At 37.8% G+C, this 20,548-nt stretch overlaps 1 pseudogene; it reads left to right on the plus strand.

Moving 5' to 3' along the window:
* LOC100482080 overlaps positions 1–20,548 on the plus strand; it is a 108,309-nt pseudogene that overhangs the window by 45,920 nt on the left and 41,841 nt on the right.

Raw genomic sequence — 20,548 nt, forward strand, 5'->3', positions numbered from 1 at the left:
AGCCTGGAGCTATGAGAGCTGCCTAGGACTACAGCAAGCAGTCATGCATTGGTGTGGACCAATGCTGTTACGCACTTACTTCACTCTCCAATCCCCCCATGGACAGGTCATTCCTCTCCACACTGGGCTGCCCAGCCTTGGGGGAAGTGTGATGGGGTAATAAGAAACTGTCTTTTCTACCTTCTTCAATGCATCTTGTCTTACTTCTATATTCCATCCAGCTTCTGTTAACCGTCACCTGGAATCATTAGCTCTTGTGAAGGTGTTTTCATGCCTGGAGAGTTATTCAAATTGATGTTTCTGGTAGGGGAAGAGCTCTAGAAACTCCTACACCATCATCTTGCTGATGTCATTCTCAATGACTAAATAATTTAAGAAGAACTAGGACTCAATTGTAGAGAAAGTGGCTCGCTAAAACCCAATGAGGAAGTTAGAATCTCCAGCCTCCTGGCTAGGATTTAAGGTTAGACTTCATATTCCATGAAAGAAGAAGCAAAGGAAAAGTTGGTAGAATATCCAATTACCAGAGTCCTAGCAAGGGTCAATTAAGCAGACTAGTCATAAGTGACGGAGGTTATGGAAGGTACTGAAGCACAAGACAGTGACTTCTAATGCATTAATCACTCTCCATGTCCTTACATAACTGTAAAAAAAGGCTAGAATAATCTCTTTTCAGGTCCTATTAGTAAGTGAACAGAGAGACTCTAAATCTCATTGGACTGTGAACAGCCTGCAAATGACGTACCTAATTATAGACCATGGGTGAAAGTAGGGCAGGCAGGTCCTGACCAAAGTAGTATTTCTTCTGGGCTAAGTGCTACCTGGAAGACTTTCTCCTCAGAACTTGAAATTCTTTTTTTCTAAGGTGGTTTCTTGCCTCTTATTTTCAAGTTTTTCTTAACCACCTCATCCCCAGCTGAGCTCTCTTCTTTTTAACCACTTCATGTCCACGACTTATAGGCTACAGGATTTGTTTGTGTTAAGGCTGAGAAAGGAGGAAAAAAGAGAGCTGAACAGGCTGTAAGCATAAGAATACAGAGTCCAGAGAGAAACACAGATTAATTAGCAATCAGAATTGGATAGAAAGAAAAATAGGAAGTGACCACAAGGGGATGAGGTGGTGGAAAGCTTGACTATGGAAAGGTGACAGATACTGGAGATATAAGTGCATATCATAAGCTCTAAGAATTTAGCAACTGGTGATTTATTTTGGAAGAATGATCAAGAAAAGGAAAGAATGTGAAAATTGTCTGGACTTATACCAGTAAGTCTAATAAGAATCAAGAACTTTCACATACTCTTTAGGAATCCATGGTTATGTGGTTAGAGAAATCTTAAAATGCTACATGTCAGTCATGTGAAATTTTGGATAATTTTTTCCTGTGGGTAGGGAATTTAAGTTCAAGCTGAACTTTTGTGAGAAGAAATTGGCTGGAATTCTTTACCCTGCAGCCAAGAGAGGAACTTCAAATATGTTAGTCAGTGATCTATTTGTGAAAAATATGAATCTAAGGAATTTTAGCCTATCATCATATGCTGAAGTTACAGATAGAGCTTAGCTTGAACAAAAAGGTAAGAGTTTGTGTTTTACAACCTCTCACTTCTTGTATGTCTGTACCCTATCTCCCACTACATTTCTTCTCTATCCTGGAGACCCAGGCATTTCATACTTCAGTTCAAAGCTGAATTTTATAAAGGCCTGGATTCCTTTCCAAGTGTCTTATAAACTTAGGCTCTTATCTCTGCTTTTCAGGTGAAAAAAGAATGCTCAGAGTAGTTAGTGACTAGCAGAAGAAAATACAGATTAAAGTTGTAGAGCTAATTTCTCAGTATTTCGACTTCTTTCCATCTTTGGTGAATCCATTATTTTGTTTATTTATTTCTTTAACAAATATTTACAGAGAGCATTCTATGCACGAAACACCTAACTTTTACACAAAATGTCATAACTTTTCATCTATACTTTTCACTTAATCTCCACCGTAACTCTCTAAGACAGGTAAGTTATTAACCCCATTTTACAGACGACATGGTTAAGGTTCAAAGAGGACAAGTAATATGTCTTAGTTTACCAGGTTTATTAAGTGTCAGTGCTGTGACTTTCATACAAAGTTCAGTGAATTTCCCCTTAAATAGTGGTAATGACATAAAGATGCTAAAAGAATATTTTTCCTACCTTCACAAATTTTATCTAGTTGAAAACCAATAACAGAATAAAGAACAACATAAAACAATATAGTTACTACAAAGCAGTGTATTAAGTGCCAACTAAACTATGTAGGCATTAAGTGCCAAAGATTCATAGAAGGATCAATGATAACAGGAATCCTGAAAGCTTCACCGAGATGGCCTCGAAAGTTTAAGAGGATTTTAGGACTCTGCAGAAATTTTCTCAGGCCACTTCAGGTCCCCTCCCACAGGGAACCAGCAAGAACCTTGCTAGCCCCATGAGCTCCGCCCCTGAACTCTCCTGTGGACTCACCTACCCCTCTAATATGCCCTTGGTGGAGCCCATCTAAAGCAGTGCCACAAACCTGGCAGTGTGCCACAAGCTGTAACAGTGGCCAGCACAACTCCAAAGTGACTCCTGCCCTAAGGAGAGAGGAAGATAACCACAAGCATCAGTCCGACTATAGCCCCTACAGCATGCTGGGGGTAGACTTAGGATCTGAATGCAGGCCCTGCTCACCAACAAAAGGTTCTCAGGGGACAACATAGGGAAAACGCCCTGAAATTCTATGGTACTGCATTTCCATCAAATGCCTGTCTGATTCAACTCAAGCCCAAGGTGGCACCAGACTGGCCTACAAACCAAACCCTGCCCACAACAGGCAAAAAGTGCCATTGCAGACAACTGGACAGACAAAATCACAGCAAGAGATCTAACTGTAACAGAGATGAGAAATATATATTCCTGATAGAGAATTTAAACTAATGGTCATAAAAATACTTGGTGGACTTGAGAAAAGACTAGAGAACTTCAGGGAGACCCTTAACAAAGAGACAGAAAACATAAAAAAGAACCAATCAGAGATGAAGAACTTAATAGCCAAAATTAAAAATACACTACAGGGAATAAATAGTAGCCTAGAGGAGGGACACCTGGATGGCTCAGTCAGTTAAGCATCTGACTCTTGATTTCAGCTCAGGTCATGGTCTCATATCATGAGATCAAGACCCATGTCAGGCTCCATGCTTAGGAGGGAATCTACTTGAGATTCTCTCCCTCTGCCTCCACCCCACTCTCTCGTTCTCTCTCCCTCTCTCTATAAAATAGATAAATAAATTTTTTAAAAAAATAATAGACAAGAGGAAGCAAAAGAATGGATCAGTAATCTGGAACACAGAGTAATGGAAAGCAATCAAGGTACAAATAATAAACAATGAAAATAGACTAAGGGAGCTCGGTGACACCATCAAGCATAATAACATTTGCATTATCAGGATCCCAGAAAGAGAAGAGAGAGGAAAAAGGGCAGAAATTTTATTTGAAGAAAGAATAGCTAAAAACTTCCTGAATCTGGGGAAGAAAACAGAAATCTAGATCCAGGAGACACAAAGAGCCCTCAACAAAATCAACCCAAGGAGGTCCACACCAAGACACATAGTAATCAAAATGGCAAAAAAAAAAAAAAATAGTGATAAAGAAAGAATTTTAAAGGCTACAAGAGAAAGGAAGACACTTATATACCAGGGAAAGCCCACAAGGTTATCAGCTGATTGTTCAGCAGAGCCTCTGCAGGCCAGAAGAGAGTGGCATGATATATTCAATAGGCTGAAAGAAAAAAACCTGCAACCAAAAATACCTATCTAGCAAGGGTATCATTCAGAATAGAAGGAGAGAGAGTTTCCCAGACAAACAAATGTTAAAGAACCACTAAACCAGCTGTACAAGAAATGTTAAAGGGGACTCTTTGAGTGGAAAGGAAAGACCATAAGTAGGAGTAAGAAAAGTAGGAAGCACAAAGCAGTAAAGTTAAGTATATCTATAAACATCAGTCAAGGGACCCAAACAATAAAAGGATGTGTGTATATATATATATATATATATATATATATATATATATATATATATAACAACAACAATCATATACCTAAAACGTGGGGAGGAGAGGAGTAAAGCATGAGTTCAAACTTAAGTGACCATCAGCTTAATATAGACTGCTATATGCATAAGACATTATATACCTAGTGGTATATACGTAAAGGTAACTACACATACACAAAAAAGTTAAAACATGAAAAAAATAAAGAAAATGGAATCCAAGTGTATCCCTAAAGAAAGCCAACAAACCATAAAAGAAGAGTACAAAAGAAGAAAGGAACACATAAGAACTACAAAAACAAACATAAAACAAGTGACAAAATGGCAATAATTACAAACCTATCAATATTTACTTTGAATGTAAATGGACTAAATGCTCCAGTCAAAAACATAGGGTAATGGAATGGATAAAAAAGGAAGACCCATTTATATACTTCCCACAAAAGACTCATTCCAGACCTAAAGACACAAGCAGATTGAAAGAGAAGGCATGGAAAAGCAGTCATCATGCAAGTGGAAATGAAAAGAAAGCCAGGGTATCAATACATGTATCATCAAAATAGACTTTCTGAGAGACTGTAAGCAAGAGACAAAGAAGGACACTGTACAATCATAAAGGGAACAATTTAATAAGAAGATATAACAATTGTAAATATTTATGCACCTGACATGGGAGCACCCAAATACATAAAGCAGCTAATAACAAACATACAGAAAAGAATCACTACTAATACAATAATAGTAGGGGACTTTAATACACCAGTTACATCAATGAATAGATCATTCAAACAGAAAATCAGCAAGGAAACAGTGGCTTTGAATGGATACATCAGACTAGATGGATCTAACAGATTTATTCAGAATGAATAAAAAACCCTAAACCAGCAGAATACATGTTCTTCTCAAGTACACATGGAACATTCTCCAAAATGGATCACATATTAGACCACAAAATAAGTCTCAACAAACTCAAAAAGATTGCAGTCATGCCATGCATCTTTTCTAACCACAACACTATGAAACTGAAAATAAACCAAGAAAAAATCTGGAAAGAACACAAATACATAGAAGTTAGATAACACAACCCAACAAATGGGTCAACCAAGAAACCAAAGAGGAAATAAAAAATTACACGAAGACAACTGAAAATGAAAACACAGTGGTCCAAAATTTTTGGGATACAGCAAAAGCTGTTCTAAGAGGCATGTTTATAGTAATACAGGCCTACCTCCAGAAGTGAGAAAAATATCAAACAACCTAAGCTTACATCTATAGGAGCTAGAAAAAGAAAAAACAAAGCTTAAAATAAGAAGGAAATAATAAAGATTAGATCAGAAATAAACAAAATAGAAACTAAAAACAAAACCAAAACCCAAAAAACAATAGAACAGATCAGTGAAACCAGGAGCTGGTTCTTTGAAAAGATCAACAAAATGGACTCATTTTGGACTTAGCCAGACTCATCCAAAAAAAGTGAGGGAACTCAAGAAAAATCACGAATGAAAGAGAAGAAATAACAACTGACATCACAGAAATACAAAGGATTATAAGAGAATATTGTGAAAAATTATACTCCAGTAAATTGGACAGCCAAAAAGAAATGGATAAATTCCTAGAAACATATAACCTCCCAAAACCAAATCAAGAAGAAATAGAAATTTTGAACAGACTAATTACCAGCAAGGAAAATGAGTCTGTAATCAAAAAACTCCCCAAAACCAAAAGTCCAGAACCAGAGAGCTTCACAGGTGAATTCTGGCAAGCATTTAAAGAAGATTTAATACCTATTCTTCTCAAACTATTCCAAAAAATAGAAGATGAAGGAAAGTTTCCAAATTCATTCTATGAAGCTAGCATTACCTGATACCAAAACAGATAAAGACACTACAAAAAAAAAAAAAGAGATAGAGAGAGAGAGAGAACTACTGGCCAATATCTCTGAGGAACATAGATGCAAGTATCCTCAACAAAATATTAGCAAACCAAATCCAACAATAAATTTAAAAATTCATTTACCACGATCAAGTAGAATTTATTCCCGGGATGCAAGGGTGGTTCAATATTTGCAAATCAATCAATGTGATACACCACATTGAGAGAAAAGATCAAAACCATATCATCATTTCAGTAGATAGAGAAAAAGCATTTGACAAAGTACAACATGCACTCATGATAAAAATCCTCACTAACATAGGTTTAAAGGAAACATACCTCAACATAATAAATTCCTAGACTATGGAATTCATATAGAATACATGAAAAACCCACAGCTAACATCATACTCAATGGTGAAAAACTGAGAGCTTTTCCCCTAATATCAGGAACAAGACAAGGATGTCCACTCAGCACTTTTATTGAACATAGTATTAGAAGTCCTAGCCACAGCATCAAACAAGAAAAAGAAATAAAAAACATTTGAATTGGTAAACTTTCACTATTTGCAGATGACATGATAGTATATATAGAAAACCCTAAAGACTCCACCAAAAAACGAGTAGAACTAATAAATGAGTTCCGTAGGTGACAGGATACACAATCAACATACAGAAATCTGCTGCATTTCTATACAGTGAAGTAGCAGAAAGAGAAATTAAGAGAACAATCCCATTTTAAATTACATCAAAAATAATAAAATTCCTAGGAATAAACCTAACCAAGGAAATGAAAAACCTGTAGGGGAAGAAAAAGAAAGAAAAGATTAAGTGGACTTGGATGGAAAAGGACAAAGAACTTTCCTGGAATAGTGGATGATATGAATATTAGCAAGGAGGTAGAAATGTGTATAACATGTTAAAGGACAGTAAATAGAGTATTAATACAATAGTTGCCATTTATTGAAAGGTAACATTGTTTAGTGATTGAACGTATGGCCTCCAAAGACAGACTTCCTGGGTTTGAAATACACTACCACTTATTAGCTGTTAACATGGTAAGTTAATTAATTTCCCTATATCTCAGTGATCTCTTCTCTAAAATTAAGATAATGATATTACCTATTTTGGAGGCTTGTAACAAGGATCAAATGAGCTTACAAAGTGTTTAGAACACTGTCTAAACACTATGTAAGACATTGAATTAGCTAAGTGAAGTAATGAAAGTATTGTAAAAATACTGTTCTCCAAGTACTGTACTAAGCACATTATGCTATTTCATTTAATCCTCATCATCTTATAAGGTATATATTATTATCTCTGTGTTATTGGTGAGAAAAATAGAACTAAGATAGTTAAATTTTTTAGGATCACACATCTGGTAGTTTTTAAAGCTAGGATTCAAACACAAATACAAAGCCTGTGCTCTTAACCACTAAACTATACTTTCTAAGTTTAGGAAGCAGTGGAAAAATAAAGAAAAGCAGGGTGAGGCCAAATTATAGAAACCTTGAAATCGTCAGGCTAAAACAATTAAATCATATACTATAGGCAGTGAGAAGCTGCTGAAGGTTTTTGGGCAGTGGTGTGTTTTAGAAAAATTTATTTGACCACAGAATTCTGGGTGGATTAGAAATCTCTGGGCCATAGGAGCATCAAGTAGACACAAATATACCTCAAGTGAACCTGCAGAAAGTAGGTCAATTTTTCTTGTTCTTCAAACTCATCCTTAGAGATTCATCCATATATGCAACCCTATTTGATCTCTAAACCATAATCAATAATAGCTTCAGCACCAAATAATGAAAGAAATGTTGGGACTTCTATTGGCTGATTCCCAAATCCACCCAAACCCAACAATAGTGTTCCATTCTACCGCCTAAATGTAGGTGCAGACATTCATGTATATCCATAGTCTCTTTGTAATCTACAACTGAAAGGTATTTAACAACTAGAAAATGAATCACATGTGTAATGCCTCTTGGTTTAATAGCCCAACTCAACCCCCCAGATGCTATCCCCAACTATAAAGCATTGCTGGAGAAAATCACAAAGTCAGGGTTTCTGCTACTACAAATTCATGATCTTCAAACTTAGCTGGGCCTGAAATGCTGCCAGGCAGCCTTAGTCAGACATCTCTCCTATTCCCCTCAGTGGCTATTCCAAACTTTCACCACTCTTAAGCCTTTTACACCTCTCCCCCATACTACCATCACCAGCACCTTCTATTCCACACACATGCTCAACAGATGATTTTTTCTGTATTTTACTGAGAAAATAAATTTAAATGCAGTCATGTAGGAATTCCTCAGCTCCTCACTTGCCACCACCATGAATTTGTCTGTAAACCCACTTATTTCTATGTCTTTCCCTCCTAGATCAGTAAAAAGGTGCCCTTCCCTGTGTCCAGAGCTAACTGTTTCATCTGTACTCTGGATTCCCTGACAACTCGTTGATATCATTCTGCCAACCTGTTCCTTTCATTTCTAAATGTTCAACCTTCCTTCTCTACTGGTTCTTCTCCTTTAGCACATTCCCACAAGCAGCTCTATTACTTAAAATTCTCTTTTAATCCATGTCCTCCCCCACCAAACCCTCCTTCTCTTTGTCCTTTCAAAGTCAGGCTACTTGAAAGAGGAGCTTTATGTTCCTTGAGTTCTTTCCTCTCTTCATCCACTCTTTGGATTTTTCTTGGACCACATGTTCATAGAATAGGATTAGTCATAACATCTGGTTCATGACACACTCATTACTGCTTCTTGCACGGTCCACTTTTAATAATTTAGTTGGTCAGACTACCTGCTCTCTTCCCTTCTCTATACTGCTTCACACTCTCCCTTACAGGTTTTTTCTGAAGAAGAGCATTCCCTTAAAGAAACTCATGACCCGAAACCTCACCGAAAACACAGCTCCTAGGAAACCTGACTGAAGATACTGAGGATCATAGATCAGAAAGATTAAAAAGAGCCTGAAATGCCAGTGAAATCATGGAACTATCACACTAGTCCTGAACTACTTAACTCTGTACTCTTGTTACTTAAAAAAAGAACTATTTGGTTAAGTTCCTGTAGCTGAGTTTGTTAGACTTGCACTTGAGAATAGTCCCTAAATGATCCACTCCTAAACCTAGCTTCTCCAGTCCAGATCATTCTCCAAATTCCAGATACATCTACATACTTTAGTAACTTCTCAACTTAGTACCTAAATCCCAACCTGCCCAAAACTGGACTTCTAAATTTCTCCCAAAATAGATACTTCTTTCTGTATCTCAAACAGTGAATGTCACCTCTAACTGTTCATTTACCCCAAACAAAATTCTGAATGACAAACAGAGTCCTGCATCCCCTACCAACCTTTTCACACCTCTCCATTATCATGTTCTCCTGTACCACTGCCCCAGATTGATTTAGTCACTGAGTCCAGTCCCGTGGATTCCCTCTCTTAAATATATCTCAAATATATTCTTTTCTCACCATTCTTACCGCCAATGCCATTGCCTTACCTCAGGTCTTCAGCCTTTTGCTCTCCAATAATAGTTTCTTACCTGGTCTACTTGTTTCCTATCTTGATGATCTCCAATTTATTACTTACCCACACTTCCAGCAGACAGACTTTGTTTTTGCAAGAGGCAAAAAATATTTTCCTGTCTCCTCACAAGTAGTCTTCATGGTAAAATAGGATAAATTTAAAGTGGTTGTTCCCTGAAAGAGAAAAAAAAACAAAAGGATAAAAGTAACTAAGTTCTACATCTGTTTTTACACAATAAAGATTAAGGAAATGTGCAGGATAAGAAGAGAATCCATACATTAAGCTAATTCAGCAGATGCAGACACTTTGAACCAGAAAGGGCTATGAAATCCGACAACCCCTTTCTCTTCCCTGCTCTTCAACCAAATCTATAGAGACTGAGAAGAACAGTTGTGGTTTGAACTTCAAGCAAACTTCATTTTACTCTCAAACGTCCTTGTACTTCGCTGACTGCCGAGTTACTGCCCAAATTTGGTATCGTTCCTCTTAGAATTTTTCAATGATTTTCTACTACCATCAAGCAAAATGTGAACTTCAAAGTCAACCCTTATGATCTGGCTGTATTAAACTACCCAGAGTTTGCTACACCAAACTATCCAAGTAACTATTTTCATGCTCCCATGCCTTTTTGCATGCTGTTCCCCCTCCCTGTCACACCATTTTGTTCTGCCCTTTCCTCTTTACTGGTAAGATCTAGTTACCCTAGATGATGCAGTTCAAGCCTTTCCTAACCTACTAAGTCTAAATACCCTACAGCTGGACTTCAATATCATCACTCTAGGTGAACTTTTGTTGAAGCATTTCTAAAACTATATAGTAATAATGATGAATTCCTTAGGGGCAGAGACTATAACTCTGTAACCCCAGAATGAATCTGGGCCTCATACATAGTAAGAACCCCCTCTCAAAGTTTGTTTAGTGTGATATTTTGTTGTTTTGTTGTTGTTGTTGCCACCATTAACTAAGAACGTACTATTTTTAGGTTCTGTAATAGGAGATATATGTGCATTTTTAAAATCCTCCTCAAGCCCTATGAATTATGTACTATTATTAATCTCTGTTTTATAGATGAGGGAAGTGCTCACATAGAGCTTTAGTGATATATCCAAGTTCACGCAACTAGTGACTAAGCATGTGATGGCAATCTACATCTCTATTAATAATAAGCACTTGCAAATGTAGAAATGGCTATATGAGAACACATACATGTAAGCTAAAAACTATGCTCATTCATTTATTCAACAAATATTTAACGAGGAAAGATGGGTAGGAGCTGGAAAGTCATGCAACTATACTTCAGTTTCTCTAAGCAAGTGTCTTAACCATTTAAAACAAATTCACAAAATAAGTAAAATTATTAAACTCCTTTTCCCTTCTGACATCCGTCTGATGTCTTTCTTACAACCCCCCTCCTTCCTTTTTCTTTCTTTCTTTTTCTTTCTTTCTTTCTTTTTCTTTCTTTCTTTTTCTTTCTTTCTTTCTTTCTTTCTTTCTTTCTTTCTTTCTTTCTTTTTCTTTTTTTCTTTCTTTCTCCTTTGCAGGGTGTATTGCCTAATTTCCTTTGGACTACCATGATTTTACTCAGTCTCTGGGCATACAGGTGAAAGATAATGCACATATCTCAACTGATGTTCTGCATAGTTTTATTGGAAATGAGATACTCTCATTTATTTAAAAAATATAAGATGCTTGATCAAGAAAAGGATGAAAAAGGGAAAATACAAAAAGAATTCATCATGCATGAAATATTTGAAAAAAATAAGTAACCATGTTAGTTTACTAACAGAGAGCTAGAATAAATTAAGACCGAAAATAATTGTACCAAAATAAAAACCAGGTAAAATTGAAGCTTCAGGACCCTAAATCCACTACTAAAAATAGCCCAACACCAACTGAAATGGATGTCCAGTCCAAATATACGGCAAGAAGTAGGTGTATTCAAATAGCATTTAGTCTAAGGCGGAGTGTTCATTTGCCAGGCAGACAGGCCATTAAAGAACTGTGGTTTTGGGTGTTTTCGACTGAACCTGAATTTTCAGATGTATAAATTAGTTTACCTCCTTGGAAAGACATGATTTCCTGTTTTCAGGAGAAATGCAGGCTTCTAAAAGCTTATTTAAAAGGTTCAAAAGGCTACTTAGGCATCAAATAACTATTAAAAACAATATTTTGACTATTTAAGTGTAAACGAATCAGAAACATATGGATTAAATTTCCCTTAAATTGCACATGCCCCAAACTGAAGAGTATAAGCATGGGTGAAACCTGTTTTGGATTTCAGTGAGCCCAAAACATTTGAAAAATCATCTGAGATGTTCAGTGAACTCAAGAGTACCGCTGGATTCACCCATCCCTAATTCATCCCTGACCTATGCTTCTGGTCTTAATATAAGGAAAGATGTAAGTACACAAGTAGCTTGCAGGTAAAATGTCTAGATCTAAATTTAGAGGTGATTAAAAAAGATCTTTATAAATCTTTTAAAATCCTGTGTTTTAAAAGAAAGTCTTCCACTTTTAAAGAAAATCTAGTCTTTAGACTCTTCATATAATTTTCTTTTGAGTCTCTTCCTAATTAATGACAATTTATATGAGTCTAGGATTGAGAATTTAAAAAACAAAAATTTTTTGAGCTTCCACTATGTGCCAGGCACTGTGGTTGGTATTTTTACACACATTATTTCTTTTTTTTTTTTTAAGATTTTATTTATTCATTCAACAGAGATAGAGACAGCCAGCGAGAGAGGGAACACAAGCAGGGGGAGTGGGAGAGGAAGAAGCAGGCTCATAGCGGAGGAGCCTGATGTGGGGCTCGATCCCACAATGCCGGGATCACGCCCTGAGCCGAAGGCAGACGCTTAACCGCTGTGCCACCCAGGCGCCCCGAACACACATTATTTCTTTATTCAATCCACAAACCAGTTTCAGTGGCCCATGCACAAAGACAATGCATCTGTATTTCACTCAGTTTTATATACTTCATCTTGATCAGTCTGTTTACAATAAACAGCCTGAGTCTAATAAGTCAACTAAAAAAATACTATATTTTCTCATCGAATTAAACTGATAATATTAGGAATTAGGGGTGCCTGGGTGGCACAGCGGTTAAGCGTCTGCCTTCAGCTCAGGGCGTGATCCCAGCATCTGGGATCGAGCCCCACATCAGGCTCCTCTGCTATGAGCCTGCTTGTTCCTCTCTCACTTCCCCTGCTTGTGTTCCCTCTCTCACTGGCTGTCTCTATCTCTGTCAAATAAATAAATAAAATCTTTTTAAAAAATTTAAAATAAAAAGAATTAAAGTCCTTAGCTACCAGATGAACTACATAAAATTAGGAGACAGCAGAAAAAGTGATTAAGAGCAAATGTTTTTGGATAAAAAATTACTTTGTCTTTTTGTACCTTCTTTGTATAATGGGTAATAAAACCTACCTTATAACATCATTGTGAATATAGAGTAGGAAGTTGTATGTAATAGGCCTGAGAGTAAACAATGCCCAATAAATATTACTAAGAAATATACGTATACTGTTGTATGTGCTCAAAACTTCTTTTCTCCAACAACCAGTCAGGTCCAGATTGTGACTGCCTATAACCATTACCAAAATGAATCACTCTGATCTCTCTCCAGACTCTCTGTGATAAACACATCACCATTCACCCAGTAGATAATGAATGGTCCCCATACATCCTGAAGAGGGTGCTTGGAACCACCTCCATCATGAGTTACAACTCTTCACAACATGGGTGGACTTAGAGGGTAGTGTGCTATGTGAAATAAGTCAGACAGCAAAAGATAAATACCATATGATTTCACTTATATGTGGAGTCTAAAAAACAAAACAAAAAAACAAGCAAACAGAAATAGACTCACAAATACAGAGGGCAAACTGGTGGTTGCCAGAAGGGAGGGGGTTGGAAGGATGGGTGAAATAGGTGAAGGGGATAAAGAGGTACTAACTTCTAGTTATAAAATAAATAAGCGACAAGAGTAAAAATACAGTACAGGGAATATAGTCGATAACACTGTGATAACTCTGTATGGTTGCAGATGTAACTAAACTTATTGTGGTACATAATTGTTGAATCACTGTGTTATACACCTAAAATGAATACAATATTATATGTGAACTATACATCAATAAAAAGTGAAAAGTAAAACAAAACAAAACAAAAAAACAAATGAGTTACATCTCTCCACCTCACAGTGCCCTGTAAAATGCCATGCCAGCTACTCGAGGATTGAGGCTATCCCCACACTTATCAGAAGTTACCTGTGTCAAATAGCAGGACCTGCCATGACCCAGCCCCTGCTAACTGAGGTGTATCACACCATTACAGGAACCTCCTTTTCCCCATCAAAATCCAGGGGCTCCTCTACCGTTAGTTCAGGGAGTTTACTGGGCTCCGAGAAGTCATAGTTCTTTCTTGGGTATACCTCAGCTCCAGCACTCTGGCCAACCACTCTGTCACCACTGGAGAAGCAGCACAACCCAACGTGCAGGCTCATTCAGTGTAGCTCCAATGTTCAGATACACTATCTTTGCGAAAGAGAAGACGTATTGACAGCCCCCTTCCCACCCACCACTCATGCTTTCTTATCTGAGGGTCATGCCCCTGCCTCCCTATGACTTTGATTTTTGCTCAGAGAAATGGAAATGGGGTGGCTAGGAAGAGTTCCCAGAACCATACCACAGTTCTACATAGGAAAAATGACCATAAGACGTTTTTCTTTGACTGTTCCCCCCACCTCCTTGCATGCTTTTTTCCCCTCCTTGGGAAAAGTCTGATTCCCCACTATGGCAGCCTATAAGGTTTTCAAAAAGTCTCTGTGCAGATTTTAAACTTCTGAGTTATATCAAACTTTGTCAGATTTGCTGGTTATTCAACTTTCCATTGTCTGTCAGCAGTGAAAACCTAACCAGAAGAGGTGTTCTGGCCAGCAGGGATCTATGAGTCACTTATCTCCATGAGGTTTTAATGAGCTGCATTAAGTCAAGCACTCTGACAAATCTGTACATAAAGTAATTGGTTTTAAATGCTCTGTGAGAGGCTGCACATGGAGCAAAGGTACTGAATGTTGTGTACTCACCACAGGTAAGAATTTTAAGAGGCAACCTAATGGCTTAAGAGCCTTCTAATTCTCATTAGGTCTCTCTTTGGTTGGGTTGCTCTTTAAGTGTACAGGACCAAGAACTAGCTTCAGACCATAGCTAAGAAGGTGAAAGTGACTGGTACTTAATCGAGGGCTCACCTTTCAGCTATGTGAGAGAGAGAAGGGAAATAATGGGACAGTACAGTAATCCTCCCTTCTCTGTGGTTTTGTTTTCCACGGTTTCAGTTATTCATAGCCAACTGTAGTCCAGAAGTAAATGACTCTCCTTCTGACATATCGTCAGAAGGTTAATAGTAGCCTAAAGCTACATCATAATGCCTACATCATTCACCTCATTTCATCTCATCACATAGGCATTTCATCATCTCACATCTTCATCATCATAAGAAGGGCGAGTGCAGTACATTAAGATGTTGTGGAGAGAAACTACATTCACATAACTTTTATTACAATATATTCTCACAATTGCTCTATTTTATTATTAGCATTGCCATTAATCTCTTGCCATTCCTAATTTATAAATTAAACTTTGTCATAGTTATGTACGCATAGGAAAAAAAACAATATATATAGTGTTCAGTGCCATCCACAGTTTCAAGCACCTACTGGGGGTCTTGGAATGTATCATTTGGTGATAAAGGGACTACTGTATACTCTTCCTTCTTGCACCTCCAGTGATATTCCATTTTAGTTCATCTGCCAAAGGTGGGGATAAAGCTGGCAAAGTAGAATTTTGGGTGCTGCTTGAGCTTCCATGCCCTTTTATCCACAATGTTGTCACTCAGGCCAGTTTGGGACAAGGCTGCAGGGTCGTTGGCAATACTAGGTTACCAAGAAAGGAAAAATTCATTACTGGAGATGCTGGCCTGCTAATAGAAGGTAACTGAGTGAAGACATAGGTTAAGGTCATGCAACATTAGGCATAAGACTGTCAGTACCAGGGGTACATTTGTCAGACAGCATTGCAGAAAGGTATCTCAGCAGGAATTTACACTGATGTCCTAGTGTACTGCAACTGTGATCCAAGGAATTCTATCCATATTGGAGAGGTCTTCAACCAATGGAGGTGGGGACTATGGGCTTGTTTCCAGGGGCACAATTCTAGCCATCAAGGAGACAAATGAGATTTTCAGAACACTGCAACAATCTGAGTTCAGGAGGGATGTTAGATCTCTAGGAGACCTGACTGGAATACTAGGGAGGATAACCACACAGGCTACCAAGTAGGAAATGAAAGCTCCCAGACTCCTCTTTTCCCCATATTTCCCCCTCTTGTCACTGGCCCTAATATCTCACTCAAATGCCCAAGTCAGAAACCTAGGCACTATGCATGATACTTCCCTCTCGCATCTCTTCATATCCAAATCAAACACCAACCCTTTGTTCCACATTCTTAATGTCTTTTGTCACTTCTCTCTATCCCCACTGTCATTACCTTAGTTCAGGATACCATCATCTTTCCTCTAGATTACTATAGTAGCCTCCTAACTATTCTTCTTGCCTTCCTACCAATTCCCATTTCCTACCATACACCCCTTCTACTCATGCTCTGGCTGTCCCTAATTACTTGCAGCTCCTTGCATGTGCCATGCTCTCTCTTGTTTCCAAGCTTTGCATGTCTTCATTTGGTGAAGTCTTACGCTTCCATTTCTCGAAGAGGATTCCCAATTCCTAAGGACTGGGCTCAGTGCCCCACCCCCATGCTACTACAGAACCCTATAAAAAGGGCTATGAATATCATATCACAGTGCCTCTTTTCTTGCTTTGGTCTTTTTGATCACCTTTGTACTCCAGCTTTTAGTGCATTACCTAACAAACAATATGCAATCAATGAATCTTTAACTAGTGGACTGGATTCTGTAACTTGGGGGTTACATTCATGACATACCTGATTGTGAATCTAAATGATATTATAAAAAAGAATTAGACAAAATATTAAAAATAGAACTACCATATTATCCAGCAATCCCTCTTCTATACATATAATATATATATTATATATATTATATTCATATAATATATATTATATACATATAATTATATATAAATATAATTATATATTTTATATATCATATAATATATTATATACATATACCATATAATATATATATATATATATCCCAAGGAAATTAAATCACTATCTTGGAGCTCTCTGCACCCCATGTTCACTGCAGCATTATTCACTATAGCCGAGACATGAAAACAACCTGTGTCCATTGACATATGAGTAGATAAGAAAAATGTGGTGTGTATGCAATGGAATATGATTTATTCATAAAAAAGAAGGGAATCCTACCTTTTGTAACAACACAGATGGCCTTTGAAGGAATTACACTAAGTAAAATAAGTCAGAAAAAGATAAATACTTCATGATATCACTTATATGTGAAATCTTAAAAAGTCAAACCCATAGAAATAAAACAGCATGATGGTTGCCAGGGATTAGGGGTTGGGGAAAATGAGATGTTGGTCAAAGGGTATAAACTTTCATTTATAAGATAAACAAATTCCGGTCATATAAAGTACAACATGGTGACTATAGCTAACAATATAGTATTATATACTTGAAAGTTGCTAAGAGAGTAGATCTTAAATGTTCTCACCACACACACAAGAATAATTATATGAGGTGACAGATATATTAACTAATCTTATGTGGTGATCATTTCACAATATATACATGTATCAAATCATCATGTTGTATACCTTAAAGTTACATAATGTTAAACATCAATTATATCTCAATAAAACTGGGGGGGAATTTAAAAATTTCAAACAGACATCTAAGGAACATACTAAATCCCAGGAATTACAGCTATGTCTCCAGATTCTGAATCTGAGGAGTGTGACTATACCTAATGAAGACATTAATCTTCTATTAATTTTGGTAGAGGGGCTACATGGGTAGTTCATTGATCCGAGAATGGACAACTAAAGAAGCAAAGAAAAAAGCAAAATAAAACCAAACCACCAGGCAGAAGTAAAAATACCTCCACATCTAAAAAAGAGCTCCTTTAACTTCCTTTGGCGACAGGAAATAGTACTTTTTCAGGAAAATCCTCCTATTAGTCATTCTAACACTGAGTCTAGACCAGTATTTGCTCCAAGCTGATCATAAATTCTCTTAGCATTCCCACCTCCATATATAAATCTCACCTATCCCAAATTGAGGCTATCCCAGACACAAGAAAAACCAACACCCAACCTTGATAACAAGTATTAAGATGTTAGTTTGCTAAAATGAAAGCAAGTGTTTCTTGCATATATCCCCTTTTGTATAGAAAGTTGAACAAGTTGAAATAAAACAGCAATTTTAAATGATAATGTGGAAAAAAAGGCAAGGATCTTCAGGGCACAATAATGTTGCATCTAAGATTGGTCAGAAAGTAAGGCTTCCAAATTCTGTCTTCATTGGTTAGCTAAACAAAATACTTTCTCTCAATGCACTTGATACTCTCACACATTGAGATTTGCCAAAATCTGCTAATCATGGTCAACTTCATGTACTCTCTGTAAAGCCTGGGCCGTTATCCTGTATGGGTGCGCAGGTTGCTCACCAGATAAAAAGGCCCACCTAAAACAATGACTAGAGTCTGAAATCAAGCCTGAACTCTGCTCAACAAGCTTTGTGCCCTCACTTGGGGCTTGTATCACCAAGAAGACAGGGTACATTTTCCTAATCCATACAAAGGTACTATATGGGTAGTAGGGATCTTGCTTGAAAGGGTTAAGACTCAGCATTGCCACAACTCTCAAGTAACCCTAGAAGATCAAACTTCTGAATTATATGTTCCAGAGATCCCAAAGGCCTTCATCAATCTCAGGATATACCATTCTGCCCTCTAATCATCATGACTTTGAGCCTGAACCATTAAATGAATCCACTCAACTTCTGCCCATCAGGACTTCTGCTTATAGTAGAAACTGCCAGACCTTTAAACCATGCAGAACAAACAACAAAGGCTATAAAAGTCAGCTTGAGGCTAGGGAGTAAGCAAAATCCAGCCTTCTGTTTATATTTCAGACCTGCTTGATTCCAAGTGCTTTGAGCACACTTGCGTCTTTGGCTGGTAGTACAATATCTCAACTTTCTTGGAACCCCATCTTTCCTGGGACTCAGCCCCCTAGATATCAGTCTTCTGACTGACTTCCTGGATAGGGTTTAGGCCCCTGCATCTGCTTTTCCAATCCTACTCTCCTCTGAGGCTGACCACCCTTTTCACTAGTGATGAATGAGATCCCAGGCCCAGAATTCAGCCCAATATAGATATTGATATGGCCCAAGTGATGAGGTTAACAATATGGTATATTTCATGGGCTCCAAAATACCAAACTGCACAGAAGTGGGAGTTTTCCACATATCATTTCTTTGTCTTCCTTCACTACTCATCATAAATATCTCATCCAGTAAGACCAAAATGTCTCATCTTATCTTTATCAACAACAATAAAAAAACAACAAACATCCACTCCGGTGAAGACCACAGAGCTAAATTCTAGAGCATAAAAGTTTATGAAACCCAGACCGTATTCTTGAATGCTGCCCATCAATACCATATTATGTCTCAGAATAGCTCTTATTGGTGGAAAGTTCTGGTCATAACCAGGATGCCAGAGGAACTGCAGGAGGACAGCAAGATTGAGAAAGCAGGGCTAGGCTTCCTGGTACCTGTTGAGAGCAGGATAGCAGACTTAATTCTTTAGGCCCTAGTTTTTCTGAAGGCTGGCTCTGTTGCTGAACCCTCTTCTTCCCTTAGTATACCCCATCTAAAATCAACCTAATCTCCTCCTTACTGTCTGCAGTCTTCCCCCTCCCACAGCTCTCTGTATTCTCCTCTAAATGCCACATTTGGTCTCTATACATGCCTTTAAAACTGACCCTTTTTTAACCACGACTCTCTTCCTTAAGACCCAGAACGATTTATTTTATTCAGGATCAGGCTCTAAAATCTCTACAAGCTTTTCTGGGACCCTTTAACACACCAAGAGTTTTCTAGAGATGATGACCAACACTCACTGAATTCTTATTACAAGTATAGGCTTGCACTACTCTGGTGGGGCCCAGGAAGGTCTGAGTTTTCTGCCACTACAGCCCTGCTGTCCTTCCAGACAAACCTAGGCTGACACTGGTTGATGTGTCTCTGGAAACCAAAATCCACACTGACATGACTTACTTTTCTTGACATCACTATTTTTGGCTGTGATCTCCATGTCAATATCATTCCTCTTCCCCTCCTGTGATTCTGTTGGTCTCATAACACAGTTTTTGTCATCTGAGGGAGGAGGATGAGGAAGGTAGAAATAGCTTTACAATAAAGTTGGTGCTGTGGACAGCAAAGCGAAAGAAGGGAAAAAACCTGGGTCTTTGATGACTTTTTTTTTTATTATTGTGGTAAAATACACATAACAAAAAAATTGGCCATTTTAACCATTCTTTTTTTTTTAATTGGTATAGGGTCTTTATTTTTTAAAAAGATTTTATTTACTTATTTGTCAGAGAGAGAGGGAGAGAGAGAGCACAAGCAGTGGGAGCAGCAAGCAGATTGAGAGGGAGAAGCAGGTTCCTCACTGAGCAGGGAGCCCAATGAGGGACTCGATCCCAGGACCCCGGGATCATGACCTGAGCCAAAGTCAGACACTCAACCGACTGAGCCACCCAGGCACCCCAGGCACTTAACCATTCTTAAGTGTACAATTCAGTGGCATTAATTATATTCATGATGTTGTGCCACCATCACCATTATCTATTTCCAAAACTTTTCATCACCCAAACAGGGACTTTGTAACCATTCAGCAATAGCTCCCATTCCCCGGTCTCCCCTGGCCCTGTGACCTCTAATCTACTTTCTGTCTTGATAAATTTGCCTATTCCAGATATTTCAAATAAGTAGAATCACATAATATTTGTTCTATTGTGTCTGGTTTATTTCACTTGGCATAATGTTTTCAAGGCTGAAGGTTTGTGAAGTATGGTACCCATTATCAACAGTGTACT

Source organism: Ailuropoda melanoleuca, chromosome 2, assembly GCF_002007445.2.
Source record: "Ailuropoda melanoleuca isolate Jingjing chromosome 2, ASM200744v2, whole genome shotgun sequence".
NCBI lineage: Eukaryota > Metazoa > Chordata > Mammalia > Carnivora > Ursidae > Ailuropoda > Ailuropoda melanoleuca.